Raw genomic sequence first — 13,796 nt, forward strand, 5'->3', positions numbered from 1 at the left:
AGAGTTTGGATTCAAACAATTTTTTTCCCATGCAGGAAAGATAGAAAAAAAATACAGCATTTTAAAATATCCCCCCCAAAGAAAACAAAACCAGTGCAATAAGCAGTTATAACTCTGAGAGGAAAACTGTCAGGAACTCTCTGAAACCAGCTAACAGCTACTCCAGGCTGTCCTTTCCACTGCAACTTTACACAGAAAATGCTCAGAAAGCATGGATGGGATGCAGAAGGCAGAAAGAAAAGACACCAGACTGATGAAATAAGTGGTAAGAGCTGAAACTTCACTGTTTCGGGTAAACTAATTTGCAAATTTTGTCAGGAGGTATTTGCAGAAACCAATCAGTAGTGGCAACTGGCTTTTAATGTTAAAAGACAAGGAAGACACGGATTATAGGATTTGAGGCATATAAATCTGAGTGCAAGTTCAGAATACCTGATGCAGCAGAAAGAGGGAGAGTTTCTGAGCAACTGGAAGGCACAACTGTAAAGATGTTGCAATAATCAAATAAGGCAAAAGAATTAGAAAGGTGAAATAATTTAACCTAAAATAACATTTTTTAAATAACCCAAGACTGTAAAGCATAACATAAATGTCATCATTCTATGAATATAAACCTTCCTTTTACAATGTTTCTTATATGCATGTTCCTATGGAAAGAAAATTCATCAGATCACTAGCTATTCACATAGTGACCTGCAGTCTGTGGTTTCAGCATCACCCTGCTTTCAATTTGAATGACTTCAGGACGATTTTGGAGTGGCAATAGTTATTTCCCCAGGATAGTTTACAGGTACCAAAGGAAAATCTGATTCCCTATAAAATCCAACTTCAAATGTCCCATTTTAAATTAAAGGACTGACTTTTACTATGCAGCACTAAAAAGAAATAAAATGTGGTTTAAGGCCACAAAATATGTTTACTAAGGTAACACAGCAGAGCACACCACTGTGCAGTATGGTCTTGAACTGCTGATGCAACTGCTGCTCCACAACCATCTGACTGTGAGGGAAGAAATATGCTATGGCCTTGATGAGGCAGCCAAGGTAGTAATTTCATTTCTGACTGCTAAGCAGTATACAAAAAAGCTACAATATATAAAAAAAGAGCATCCTATTCTGTATTTTCATCCTCTATTAGAAGGTGAAGGTTTTTTAATGTTGCTTAGCATTCAAAGATTTTCACAATGTGGGTTGTGGACTGTGAAAATGGAACTGGAAGATACCTTTGGGATTTCCAGCTACAGCCCCATAATTGTTAGACATGTCCTAAAAGTTGGAAAAAGCAGGACCTGCTGAGCTGGCACATTGCTCCTGCCATCCACAGAGAAGTGTTAGCATAAGCTCTGAAAGAAGCCATTAAGTGGCCTCCTCTGGTAGAGGAGAGCTGCCAAGGGATATATATTTTTGGGTCTTGATAGTGACCATGATGTGCCACTTACGGATGAAATACAGAGCAGTCCTCAATTCATGTATTTGCTGGAAATGATGGCTCTATACCTTACCTGTTTGATTCAGTGCTCTTGTGTAGAAGGTGGAGTGATCCAAGGTTGGCTGGCAGCATGACGTAGCCAGGTCCTGCAAGTAAGGCTGGGAATTAGCTGAAGAGCAGGAGACAAAGCTTTCACAGGCTCACAGTACGTGTTCAAGTCTGTGTTACCATTCTGGTGTCTTCACCTACCTCAACAGTTGTCCACCTCCTATGTAAGAGGCTGCTGACAGGAAGGACTGCAGATTTCCAAGGACATCTGCAAAATGAGAGCAATTGAATGGTGAAGAGATAGATATGGCAGCCTAAAGTTTCTAGTCTCAGCCATTGCGACAGCTCTTGTAGAAAAGGCTTAAAAGTTTAATCTCACTAAAAAAAAAGGACAGCAGTGCTTATTTCTTAAGAGTGTTTTACCAAATGCAAGTCTGGACAGGGATGGAAAATGAAGACTAAGTATTGCATTAATAATGATTAAGCCTGATGCCAATCCTGCTTATATTTCACAATCAGCATAGCTTCTGAGTTGAAACTCTGTGGCTTCCTGGCTTTCAAACATCTGTTTTTCTTAAATCTTACTTTCATTATGTCCTCCATTATAGAGCCTAGACTTAATGTATCCTTTATTTCTGTATCCTTTATTTCTCTATTCATTTATCAAAACTTTTAGAGATTTTAGTTATATTCTATGGGGAAAAATATCATTAGGGTCCAAGGGAGGTCTTCAGTCAGTGGTTGAATCTGAAGTTATCTGGCAGCATTAAGTAAGCAGCTTTTGGTATGAGGTTGAGTCTGAAGCAGAAACAGAATTAGACATTGACATCAAACTTTCCATAAAAGAGAAATCTCAGTAGGGGAAAGAACTTAGCCCTTTAAGATGGAAAGTTTTAATAGGAATGACACAAATAGATATTCAATGAATCGCTCGCATTGTAGGAGGGCAGGTGAATGACAGACAAGAAGTGTTGAGGTATTGTTTTCGCTCCTGCCTCACTTGGCAAGGCCTTTTTCACTATGGAGCTGCTTCTCTCCTTGCAAATACAACTTCTTCATCATAGATTAGTCATAAGGGAGAAGTGAAATTCAAGTAGAGCTTGCCAGCACACCTGAAATAGCAATGAAATGTAGGCATCAAAAACACAGTAAATATCAACTGAGCCTTTTCATTATGATGTAGGGACACTTCAAGAATCTCTGGGTAAAATAATTAGTTCAGTTTGTCCACATGTAATAACTGCGTCATGCAATTCATCAGTATTTTAATCAGGGATCTTCAGTTGTATGGGAGTTGGTGTATGCACCTTTTAAAGCAGAAACAGTCTGAGCCCAAAAGGCTGTCTCTGGGACTGAGCCCTCCTGCAGAGAGCAGATGGAAATTGGTCAAAAACTTTTCACCTCTAGCTTAGTGATGGAGGGAGGGTGTTTATTGACTAACTATGCTCATTGTTATGAAAACAGAGATGGAAGGACTATTTGCACCACAGCTTGGAACTCCACAAATGAAAGCTCTTCCAGGCACTGATCAACCCACATTTTAAGAGGTAATTATCTTTGCTACAGTCATGAGCTTTTACCATGTTTTGGTCTCCCTCATCACAGTTATAAACAGAATTTCCCACATACAAATATATAGTAGTCAACAAAACTAGGGCACGGGCCAAAGGCTTACCAATGGCCTGGCTGCACTGCTCCCTCAGAAGGAAACCTTTCAGCCCCTAGAAAAGTTACCTCTACCCCTGATCTGTCAATACCATGTTAATATACAAAATTATCTGAATTTGCTTATGTTTATTTAAAATGGAGACAGGGCTCTGTGTTTGAGGTGTGGGGTATTAAAGAGTGCAACCTGCTTGCTGCTGTCCCACAGAGACCTGGAGTGTTCTTGGGGTCTCTTGGGGATGAAGAGCATCTTTGCAGAGCATCTTGTCAGCGTGGCTTTCATCTCTCCAGTGACATGGGGCACAGCCTCAGCTCACTGTGATGGAACTGTTCTCTGCCTTTCTGGAAACTCTGTCACAGCAGAAAAGAGGAAAAATAATAAGAAGAAGAGGTGTTATCACGGGAGAGGGAACCTGCAGTGGTCTGCCCCAGCCTAAGGAGCTCCTTCAATATAACCCAGGAGCTTTTGAAACTCTTTTGCATCTTCCCTAAAGGAAGAAGTTGAAATCATAATACTGCCCATTAGAGTGATTAAATCATGTCCATAGAACCAATGGCGTTTATGATGAATGTATGTGAGAGACACGAAATTTAGAAGAGCATCTTTTATCTGGATGAACAGCATTTGGAACAAGCCAATGCACTTCATCAGAGAATTTGTTGTATGAAGTAATGTATGGGGATTTCTGTGCTTTCACCCTGGAGCATGGGCAATCCCATTGTCTGCCACCTCTCATTCTTCATGCTAAAATAATGGTTTCAGGACTCAGCAGAGACAGATAGTTTCTATATAGTAGTCTGTTTATTTGTTTCAACTGCTCAGAATTTATGCAACCTATGATTAATACCTGCTTACCACAGCAGTGTATCTAGTCTTTCCTATCTGACAGTAATACTTTTTCAGAGGTTATGTCTAAACAAAAAATCAAAACCTGATATTCAGGAGGAAGCTGAGTCTCAAGGAACTTACTCTGAGCATCCTCCGGCCAGCTGGCCCATGCCTTCCTGCTCCTTCATTCTCTTCCTTCTCTCCAAGGAGCTCTAGTTGCTAACCTTTTCTCATAAGCCTGTCCCCCACTCCTGCTTGACTTTCCCTCTACTGTCATTCATTATATCTTGCAGATTTATGGAGTAGACACCTTATCTGAAAACTTACTTTACACAAAAAGGAATGACAGCCGAAATTATGGAAATTCAGCATACTGGTCTGAAACACTAATGGGTAAAGACCAGCTATTACTGGCAAAACCCTAAAACTAATCCAGCTGTTCACTGAAGCATAAACATATGCAGTCCAAACATCTCCAAAATAAGTAAGAACTATTTCTTCACCCGCACGAGATTCAATGCAGCCACTGAAGGATAGTTTTAGAATTAGAAATTTCCTGTTGGAGAAAAGGTTCGTCATCCACAGAACCTAAGGCATGACACAGACTCAGAATAGGGTCTTCTCATTTTATACAAGAAAAAACAGGCAAGAAGTGTTGCATGATGGTCTCCAGGGTGAAGCCAGGGACAGCAGCAGGGAGTCTAGCACCATAGTCTGGTCTCTCACTGACCTCAGGCAGACAGACTTTCACTAGGAAATCCCAGCAGTGACCGTATCATACTGTCCAAGCTAAATGAACCACTCTGGCCCTGATGATACACATTTCCTCTTGGTGAAAGCAAGTACTTGTAAATCTAAATGCATCTAAAAGAAATCCATATAAATATATCTTTATTTTCCATCTGTACAAACTACACTGGACATGTCACAGAATCATAGAATCATAGAGTGGTTTGGTTTGGAAGGGTCCTTAAAGATCATCAAATACCAAACCCCTGCCATAAACAGGGGCACCTTTCACTAGATCAGGTTGCCCAAAGTCCTTTCCAGCCCAGCCCTGAACACCCCCAGGGATGGGGCAGCCACAACCCCTCCAGGCAACCTGTGCCAGTTCCTCACCATCTCCACAGCAAGGAATCTGATCTAAACCTACCATTTTTCAGTTTGAAGCCATTCCCCCTTGTGCTAACACTGCATGCCTTTGTAAAAGTCCCTTTCCAGTTCTCTTGTAGGTGCCCTTTAGATACGGAAAGGCTGCTGTAAAGTCTGCCCTCTTCTCCAGTCTGAACAACCCCAGCTCTCTTCATCTTGGTGCTCCAGCCCCCTGGTCATCTTCGTGGCTATATATATATATATATATATATATGCTGTATTAATTGATATCTATCTATCTATCTATCTATCTATCTATCTATCTATCTATCTATCTATCTATCTATCTATGCTGTATTAATTGATACATTCTTGGCCTTTTCTCCTGTCAGTTGTGCTGTCACTTGTTATGACCTAGGGTCCTTCCGTAAAATTTTGGTCATTCTGGCAACTTAATTGTTATGGCAACTGTCTTGCCATGAATAGTTCAATTTCATTAATATTTGCCAACAGAAATGCAATTTCTCGCTCTCACTGAAGTAGAGCCCCAGCGCCCCAGAGTAGCACAGTCTTCCTTCACACATAGGGGATTTCTTTTTTTCTGAAATTGCTTACACACTTTATTTCTCTCATATCACTAAATCTCCTTACTGTAGATATTTTTGACCAAGTTTATACCACATGCCTCATAATCTAGAAATATTAGCTCTATTTTATTTCCTGCACTTGCGTTGTAGATAGGATTTTTGGGGGTGGGGTTGTGAATATCAAATTCACTTGGAAAACATAACTATTTGTTTAGTTCCTTGTTAGTTTGACTTCTACCACAAACACATCCTCCGTTCCTTCCTTGGTTTTTTTTGTTTGTTCTTTTTTTTTAAGATGTTGGTGGGTTTTCTTCTTATGCTGCTGTCTCCCTAAAATAATTTAAAACCATAATGTGCTAGCTCAGCTCTATTACAAATATAGCTCAGAGCACTCTGCTTCAGGAGAGCCAGCAAGCAAACACAGAGGCTGCAGAGGGAAGTGGTAAGAATGATCAGAGGACCAGAAAACAGGATTTCTGAGAAAGGCTGAATGAAGAGATGTTCAGTGCACAGAGAAAGAGTCTGAGGGAACAAGATGGTATTTGAGCATGTAGAAAAAAAGATGTTTCAGAGGAAGGATAAAACCATTTTTTTTGTATGCATAGAACAGAGAAAGCAAGAATGAATGGGTTTAATTGTAAAAAGGGAATTCAGACTGAATATGAGAAGAAAGCCCTAATGAAAAACTATGAAATACAGTGAAGCACTGGTTTTATTACCACATGAACTCTGGGACCTCCACTGCTAGACACCTTCAAAAACAGATATTTTGGCAAATACCCATGAGTCATGGTAGAAATGCAGTTGATTCTTCCTCAAAGTAGGGGTGAGTGATCTTCTGAGGTCCTTCTGAGTGTCTTTTCCCATGATTTGGTCTTCTGTCACATCACTTAAAACACAATGTGAAACGTCATCCATTATGGAAAAAATTGAGATAGCAAATTAATTCTGAAAATTGGATCATTCCTACAAAGAGACATGATAGCCAGCAAATAGCAGCATCAATATACTTACTAATCATAAACCTTAATGACTTGAATCAGAAGTGAATGATTCTATGAAATAAAAACGTATAGTACTGTATATTACTCAGTTGTTAAAAGGGATTGCAAAACTAAAACATTCAGATAAAACACATTTTACAATGAATTTAGCAAATTGAAGTGGAATAATTTATCATATTCACTGCATGATAATGTGTAATGTGCCTTACATTAAAAATGCCAGAAATGTGTCAAGCTCGCAGCATCAGGAAAACTTGCCAAAATGCACTTACAGAGACAGTTGTATAAGAATAAGACAGTGCCTAATTTTATCCCTTTATATTTTCATTTCAATAAAGACCATCAGTTATACATCTGACAAGGCGGAGGGGTATCCCTTTTCAGAGGGCAGTGGGTGAGAGACACATGGTGCACACAGGGACTCTGTGGTCCCCACCACCCTGTAGCAGCCCTGCCTTCAGTAATGCCACATGAGGCTTCAGGGCTCTTTTTCTGCCTCATATTGGAAAAGTGAAGGCCTGGCCTAAGTTTATAAAAAGCTGTGAATTTAACTTCCCAGACTTTTAAAAACTTTGGTGTCTTAATGGAAAACTATTACCACAATGACACTGGAAATTTCAATACTTTGGAACTGAATCTGCCCAGCACACAAATAAGCAGCTTGTCATTAAATTGATTGCAGATTTGACCTGTGGTCTGAGAATTAGTTTTCTTCTGTAAACTCATAAGCACCAAGATGACAAATTTTGTCCGTTCAGATCCGTTGACATCTTTCAGGGCTATAGACAACCGAAAATTAGGCCCTATGTCATTTCTTATTTACGTGAACAGGCTCTGGAATTGCATAAGTCTGAACAAAATGGAAAAGCTTTACATAAATGAGTTTCTTTTCAAATATCAGTGAAGAAATAGATTACTTAGTCTTTGTCACTAAAATAAAATCCAACTGAATTCTTACAGGGAGGACATTACAGATAAAAATAATTTCACAGTCACTTTTCAGACTAAAACGACAGTTGAGATGGAAGTACACACATTATATTAATAGCAAAAGAAAGCTGGAAGAGAAGTGAGAGAGGTTTCAGAAGAATGTTAGTTATAGAAAGAAAGAGAAACTTCAGGTTTCCCTAATGGTGAAAGGAAAAACAACATCTTTCCTTTAGAAGCTTTGTAAAATACGGGTACAACAAAAGGAAAGGAAGGTGGATCATTATTTTAAGCTGCAATCAAGTAGTGGAATGGGCACAGAGGATAGCAGCAGGGAAGCTACTGGATCACAGACTCATGGCTATGATCAGCTGACGCAGCCCAAGATCAAGAAAACATCCACAGCCACAGGGCTATAGCCCAAGCCAATCTTGGCAGCAGGAGATCAGGTGCATTTTCCTTCCTAAGCTCTATGTGAGCCTGGAGTATTACAACAAAACCTTTCAGATTTCTTAAGACTGTTGTGGAAATTCCTAACATTGCAGGCACTTTCATAAAACATAGTTCCCCAGCTTAATTTCAGCCTTCCTCTGGGTTTTATGTCCACTGGGAGCTGGAAAAGGAATGTGGCTTCCCTCACCAAATTACATTGACATATCCTATCTGCTTCTTCTCACAGGGTGATGAAGGGTGCCTTTCAGCCTTGCCATCCAACTCTAAACAGTCCTTCTGCCAGGCAGCCAAATGGACACCAATTTTCTTACACATGTAAAACTGAAATCAAGTTCAGGCAGATATAGGCACAGTGCCACCCCAGACCCTAAATGTCCAGTCCCACTATGGATCACCCTTTCTTCCCAATATCATCAGACCTTGAACTGCCAACAGAAAAAGATAACCAGGTCATATGCTATTTTGCCAAAAGGGTCAGCATATGACAGAATCTTATTTTGCTACCAAAATTCAGTGAGGAATTACAGCAAAAAATTTCTATCTAACTCTCCTTTCACAGAGTCATATGGCAAACAGATATTTATGCCTGGTGGGCTAAGGGGACTACACTGTGTTTCTCATTGGGCTGTTGTAGTGGGCAGTTGGTTCCCACCAGCCTGGGAATTCTTGTTTTACCCAATGGCTGGTAAATTACTCAAGTGAGACCTGTTGTTGGTGTTTATCACCAAATACCTTGAAAAACAAGAAAAACTCATTTGTTTGCTCTTTATTAGGCATTCTGGTATGTCCTTTCATTAGTTCTTGAAGACTGGAAATACAGGAGAAAATTGGTGAAGGAAGAACAAGAGAAAAAGCCTCTATTGACTGCTTCCCTGTAGGCTTGTTAGAGGAGCAACACATTAGAGGTGATACCTGTCTTAAAATCAAATATTTCCATTGTGCAGCAGATGTACGAGGTTTTATCGTTCTTTCTGCTGCACCAAGCTGGATTCGGAGAAATATACTCTGTGAGAGTGTGCATCAAACGAACTTAGCTGGGAGATGCCCAACTTCCCAGACAGGGTAAAGGTCTGGGAACAGAGCAGAGCAGCACAGCTCTGGTGTACACTGTCCAACAGCCTGTGGAGACCCTGAGTGGGGTATCTAAATCCCAGATGTAGTTCAGGTAGTTGGTTATTCTTTTGTGAAACACAGTAAGAAGGATCCACTGCAGAAGGTTACAGAACAAACCTGGATGAAGATACAACTCATAAATACTCTGGATTTCTGGTCTGCTTTTAATTATTTTATCTAGCTTTCTCTCTTCTTTGCATGGAAACTGTTCATAATATTTATGAAATACCTTGTTCCCTGAAAAATTGGTTTAATTAGAACCAGTCCAATTTCCAAATCTGAGTTGAGTATGTTTGGCCAAAATGATGGATAAAGTCCAAAGAGTAGAAAAAAGAAAATATTCTTCCCATCCATTAAGTCTTCCATCTGGATTTGGGAAGCATGTTTCAAATCCCTCCTATTGTCTCCTCCAGATCAGACTGCATGTAGGATGATCTAAAGGAAGTTCATTTCAGTATGAACTGGTCAAGATGCTTCCTCTAAAATGGGACTGTTTTGGCGGAAGAGAGGCTCCATAGCACACTGGTTACTGGCATGACAAAGATCCACTTTGTATTTCTGTCTCTAATCAGGAACAATAAAGATGAACTCATCTCACATGTTATCAGTGTGTCCTGGTCTTATGTGTATCACCCATAAGGTCACCTTCTGAAGCTTCTTTGAAACTATTTCCTAAATTTCTGCTGTTCCCAAACTGTCAGTTGTTTTGGGGTTTGATTTCCATCCCCCCCAACACTTCTAGCTTAGAAGCCATCAGCCCCACAAGCTGACTTTGCCACATGGGGGCTCATATATATTGTTTCTCTGATGAATAAGAACCATCTACTGCAGTACAGTGTGAAAGTACAGCTTTCAGGTCCTGGATTAATGCTGACTTTTATATCAGTGTTTTTTCTCTCTCCTTAGGATCTACAGCTTTTATCTTCTGGCCAGCTCAGGAAAAAAAAATCATATTTTCCTGTCTTATCTGTTACTTTACTTTCCATTAAAGCGTTGGAGCAAGTCACTGCCTGTAAATATTGGTATATACTGTATGTGTTTTTTTAGGGGCATTCACAGCATAACACTCAAAGTAGCTTTGCTGACAAAACATAAATCAATAATAACCTCTAACTTTTCCCAGTTTTAATTTTTCAGATTCTACTTAATCCTCTGTTCTGCTGCACCCTATTTCTGCAACATCTACAGATCCCTAAGTATTTATTCTTCCTCTGGCAGTCCTTCTACCCTCTGGCACCAAGTGCAAAGGTAGCGGGGATGCTGTGAAACACCCTGTTAGACTTACTGATGTGACAGTGTGAGCTCACTGTGACACTGAATGCAGGCATGGGAAAGAGCACAGTCTCCATGCTGACTAGAGGCACAAAGCCGCGTCTGTAAGCCTTCTGGCATTTGTCCTGATATCAAGCCAGCAGGCACTTCCACGTAGCCCCCCAGGGAGGATACACCAGGGTGAATTCTGAGGAATGCTCTAAGCAGGAGCAACCCTTCAGCTACCAGCACAGGACTTGCCTCCCTGGGCATCCTGTTCCAAATTTACCACAAATTACGACAAAAATCAGCATTAGAAAATACGCTTATGATTAAAATGGGGAATATGTATCTCCCAAGTTATTAAAAATTACTCTCAGCAATTATTAGTATGTCAGCAATCAATAATAGCAACAATTAATAGTAAAGAATCTATCAATAGTATAGCAACAATCAACTAGAGTGACCATCAGTATTATAGCAACAACTAAGTAGGTATGTATTATCAGAGGTTGCTGCAAAGTTATCATTAGTGAAGTAACGTATCAACAGTGTAACAGCAGTTATTCTTATTGTTGATTACTTGTATGAACCTATAAGTATTGAGTAAATTAGATCTCAGAAGGGGACAAACCATCCAGAAGTGGGAGGACAAACTAAATGGACCCCAGAAGGGGGCCCATAGGGGACCAACAATGTAACAGAGAGAGTCTGACTTCAGAGATGGAAACAGGGGTCAGCCAGGCATCCCAGTAACAGTCCAAGATTTCATACAAATTTCATGTGGAGAATTAAACATGTTTATGAAATGAAAAGTATGTGCAACACAGGAAGTCGTCAGAGAGAGAACAGTTGGATTTTGGATAAAATATAAGTCATTTTTATATCATAGAGACATCAGAGTACATAGGACATCACCACTTTGAGCAGCCAATGGATGTTAATTTCTGGTTTTCACCTGCAGCAGCCAATAGATTATAATGTTTTCTGTTCCTTTAGACCAATTTTTATGTTCACAGACTGTTATCCTCTCCTTGAAGATAGAAGAGCCTATGGCATCTACCAGTTCATACTTTCTCAGGATGTTTTCCCCTTTTTTCCAGACTATTTTTTTACCTTTTTGGATAAAAAATTGCTATTTCAGTTCCTTGATTTTGCAGTTATCAATGGCATCTCTGGATGTTTCCAATTTCTAGGTATTCAGCTGTACTTCAAAGATGCCAGCTGAGCACTTCTTGAGGAGGTTTCTGGTTCACAGGCCTGGTTCCCAGGCTGGCAAGCATTTCTTCTGAGAGCATTTTTCCAGCAGATGTTTTCTTCTGCTAAGTACTTGTCTCCTTCTAACCAGACCACCTTTATGGCTGCTCCCATCACCTCACAAATCAGTTCTGTGGCCATCATGTTAAGTCTGCAAGCTGCTAGACTTCTCCAAGGAAGGAAAAATAGTTACTTTGGCAATTGGCTTGCCTATAGCTGTGAAAGGGTGTTCCTTCAATTTGATTTTACTGTAAGCCGTAAAAAAAAAAAATTAAGCAGGAGCTAGCTTGGAGCAGAGAAAAATACTGTGAGGATTTCTGGGAGGATCTGAATGCTAAATGCTGTCTGTGCACAAGTTGCAAAAACAGATGACCTGAGATTTGTTTTTTGGTTGGGGTTTTTCCTCCATCAGAATGTAAATTCTGAAAAATTTTTGCTTTATATTCCAGCCAAAGAGCTGCATGGGAAGAAAATTACAGAAAATATTTTTTGCCTACATTTATGAGTTATCTCTTTTCAAAAAGAATCTGTTCTTTTCTTAAATATGACTTTTTGTGAAAATGGAAAAAAAAAAACCCAAACAACTCAAAACCTAAAAGCAGAAACCCCAGGCTAACCTCTTTAGCGTGATATGAAAATGGAAAGTAACACTCCTGGCTCAGGTATGTTTCTGTCTTCTAAAGGGAAGGAGATGGGATTGTGTCACTCTTCATTTTACCATTGCAGAAGATTTAGACACAAACAGAAATGGTGTAAATTTTAAAGACATCTTGATCTTGCTTCTACCTGAAAATTACCAAAAGGTAGGATATGGAAAGTTAAAAAAATATCACTATCTTAAAAAATGCTACATTTCATTTCCACTAGGCAGATTGTCAGATGACAAATGAACAACATTTGATGACAAATCAACAACATGGAGGTAAGAAGGCCAAGGCTGTGCAGTGGTCAGCTAATTCCCTCCCATGCTGTGTCAAACATCTGAGAAAAAATACTGCAGCATGAAGAAATAGTAAATCTACTTCTGCTTCTCATTCTGAAAATATTCTCAGTGCTTCAGTTCTGATGGTTGTCAGCTGGATGATGCTACTGGATAACTGAATTTAGAGCTTTCGAAAAAAATAAAATCTATTTAGGGACAGTAGGATTCCTGTTCAGAAAGCAAACAAACCAACAGTTACATAAACAGCAGGATGCCTTGTAAGAGACCTTCCAGTGATGACCCTCTGGACCGAGGTGAGGCTGAGAGCAGGTCTGTGTGCATGGGGTAATAGACATTAGGCCAAGAATGAAGCAGCACTTTGTCCTGCAGAACTGGTTCATGTCTGGCACCATGTCTTCCAGTTCACTTTCTGAAACACCTCACACTTGCTGGGTGTGATGCCAGTCAGACTTCCATGCCTGGAAGTGTTCAAAAAACAAGTAGAGATGGCACTTTGCGAAATGGTTTAGTTGACATGGTGGTATTTGGTTAAAGGTTGGATTTGATCTTGTATGTCTTTTCCAGCCTTAATGATTCTGTGATTCTCTGATCTGTAATAAAGCAGAGAAATTTAAAGGGTAAAGCCTCCATGTGCTTATGTATTACACAATCCTACAAACCCATACCTGCAGGCTGGGTAGCCCTTCAGGTCATGACATGAGGGGGAGAAAAGGCAAATTCCTCAAAGAGCTCTGAGCCAGACAAGTGGATGCACCAGTGAGGTTGGCATCAGTGATGCTGCAGCACCATGGCCAAGAGGTGAGCTGGGTGAGCCGAGAAGCAAACATGGAAACTGGAAGCACATACACATATGGAGAAACTATAAGCAAATCAAAATGAGACAAAATATGCAGTATTTCTGCCTTTGTGAAATACCTAAACTTGATTAATTTTGCAGATTATATTGGGAAAACTGGTGAATGCTGCTAGGAAAAGATGGCTGGACTTAGTGCTTTACTCTGCTACATACGTGTATTTCATGAAAAGAAAAAACAGTTATTTCCATTTGGATTTAACTCTCCTTTTGCTTCTCTTAAACCACTTCAGGTACAAAAGCAATTTATTTACAATGTCAATTTGTTTTTAGTTCTCAAACCAGTTTTACTGCTCACCTGGTAGTTGTTTACAGAGGCAGTTGCTAGGAAATAGAAAATGAAGTC

The 13,796-nt window shown here is 39.8% G+C and overlaps 1 long non-coding RNA gene across 1 annotated transcript; it reads left to right on the top strand.

Annotated features, from left to right (window-relative positions):
• Positions 1-8: 8 nt before the first annotated feature.
• LOC135411944 (uncharacterized) lies at positions 9-13,219 on the top strand. Its single transcript, XR_010429394.1, has 2 exons — positions 9-3,023; positions 8,260-13,219. It is a non-coding gene; the product is annotated as an uncharacterized LOC135411944 (long non-coding RNA).
• The last annotated feature ends 577 nt before the right edge of the window (positions 13,220-13,796 follow it).

This window comes from Pseudopipra pipra, chromosome 3 (assembly GCF_036250125.1).
Source record: "Pseudopipra pipra isolate bDixPip1 chromosome 3, bDixPip1.hap1, whole genome shotgun sequence".
Classification (NCBI taxonomy): Eukaryota; Metazoa; Chordata; class Aves; order Passeriformes; family Pipridae; genus Pseudopipra; species Pseudopipra pipra.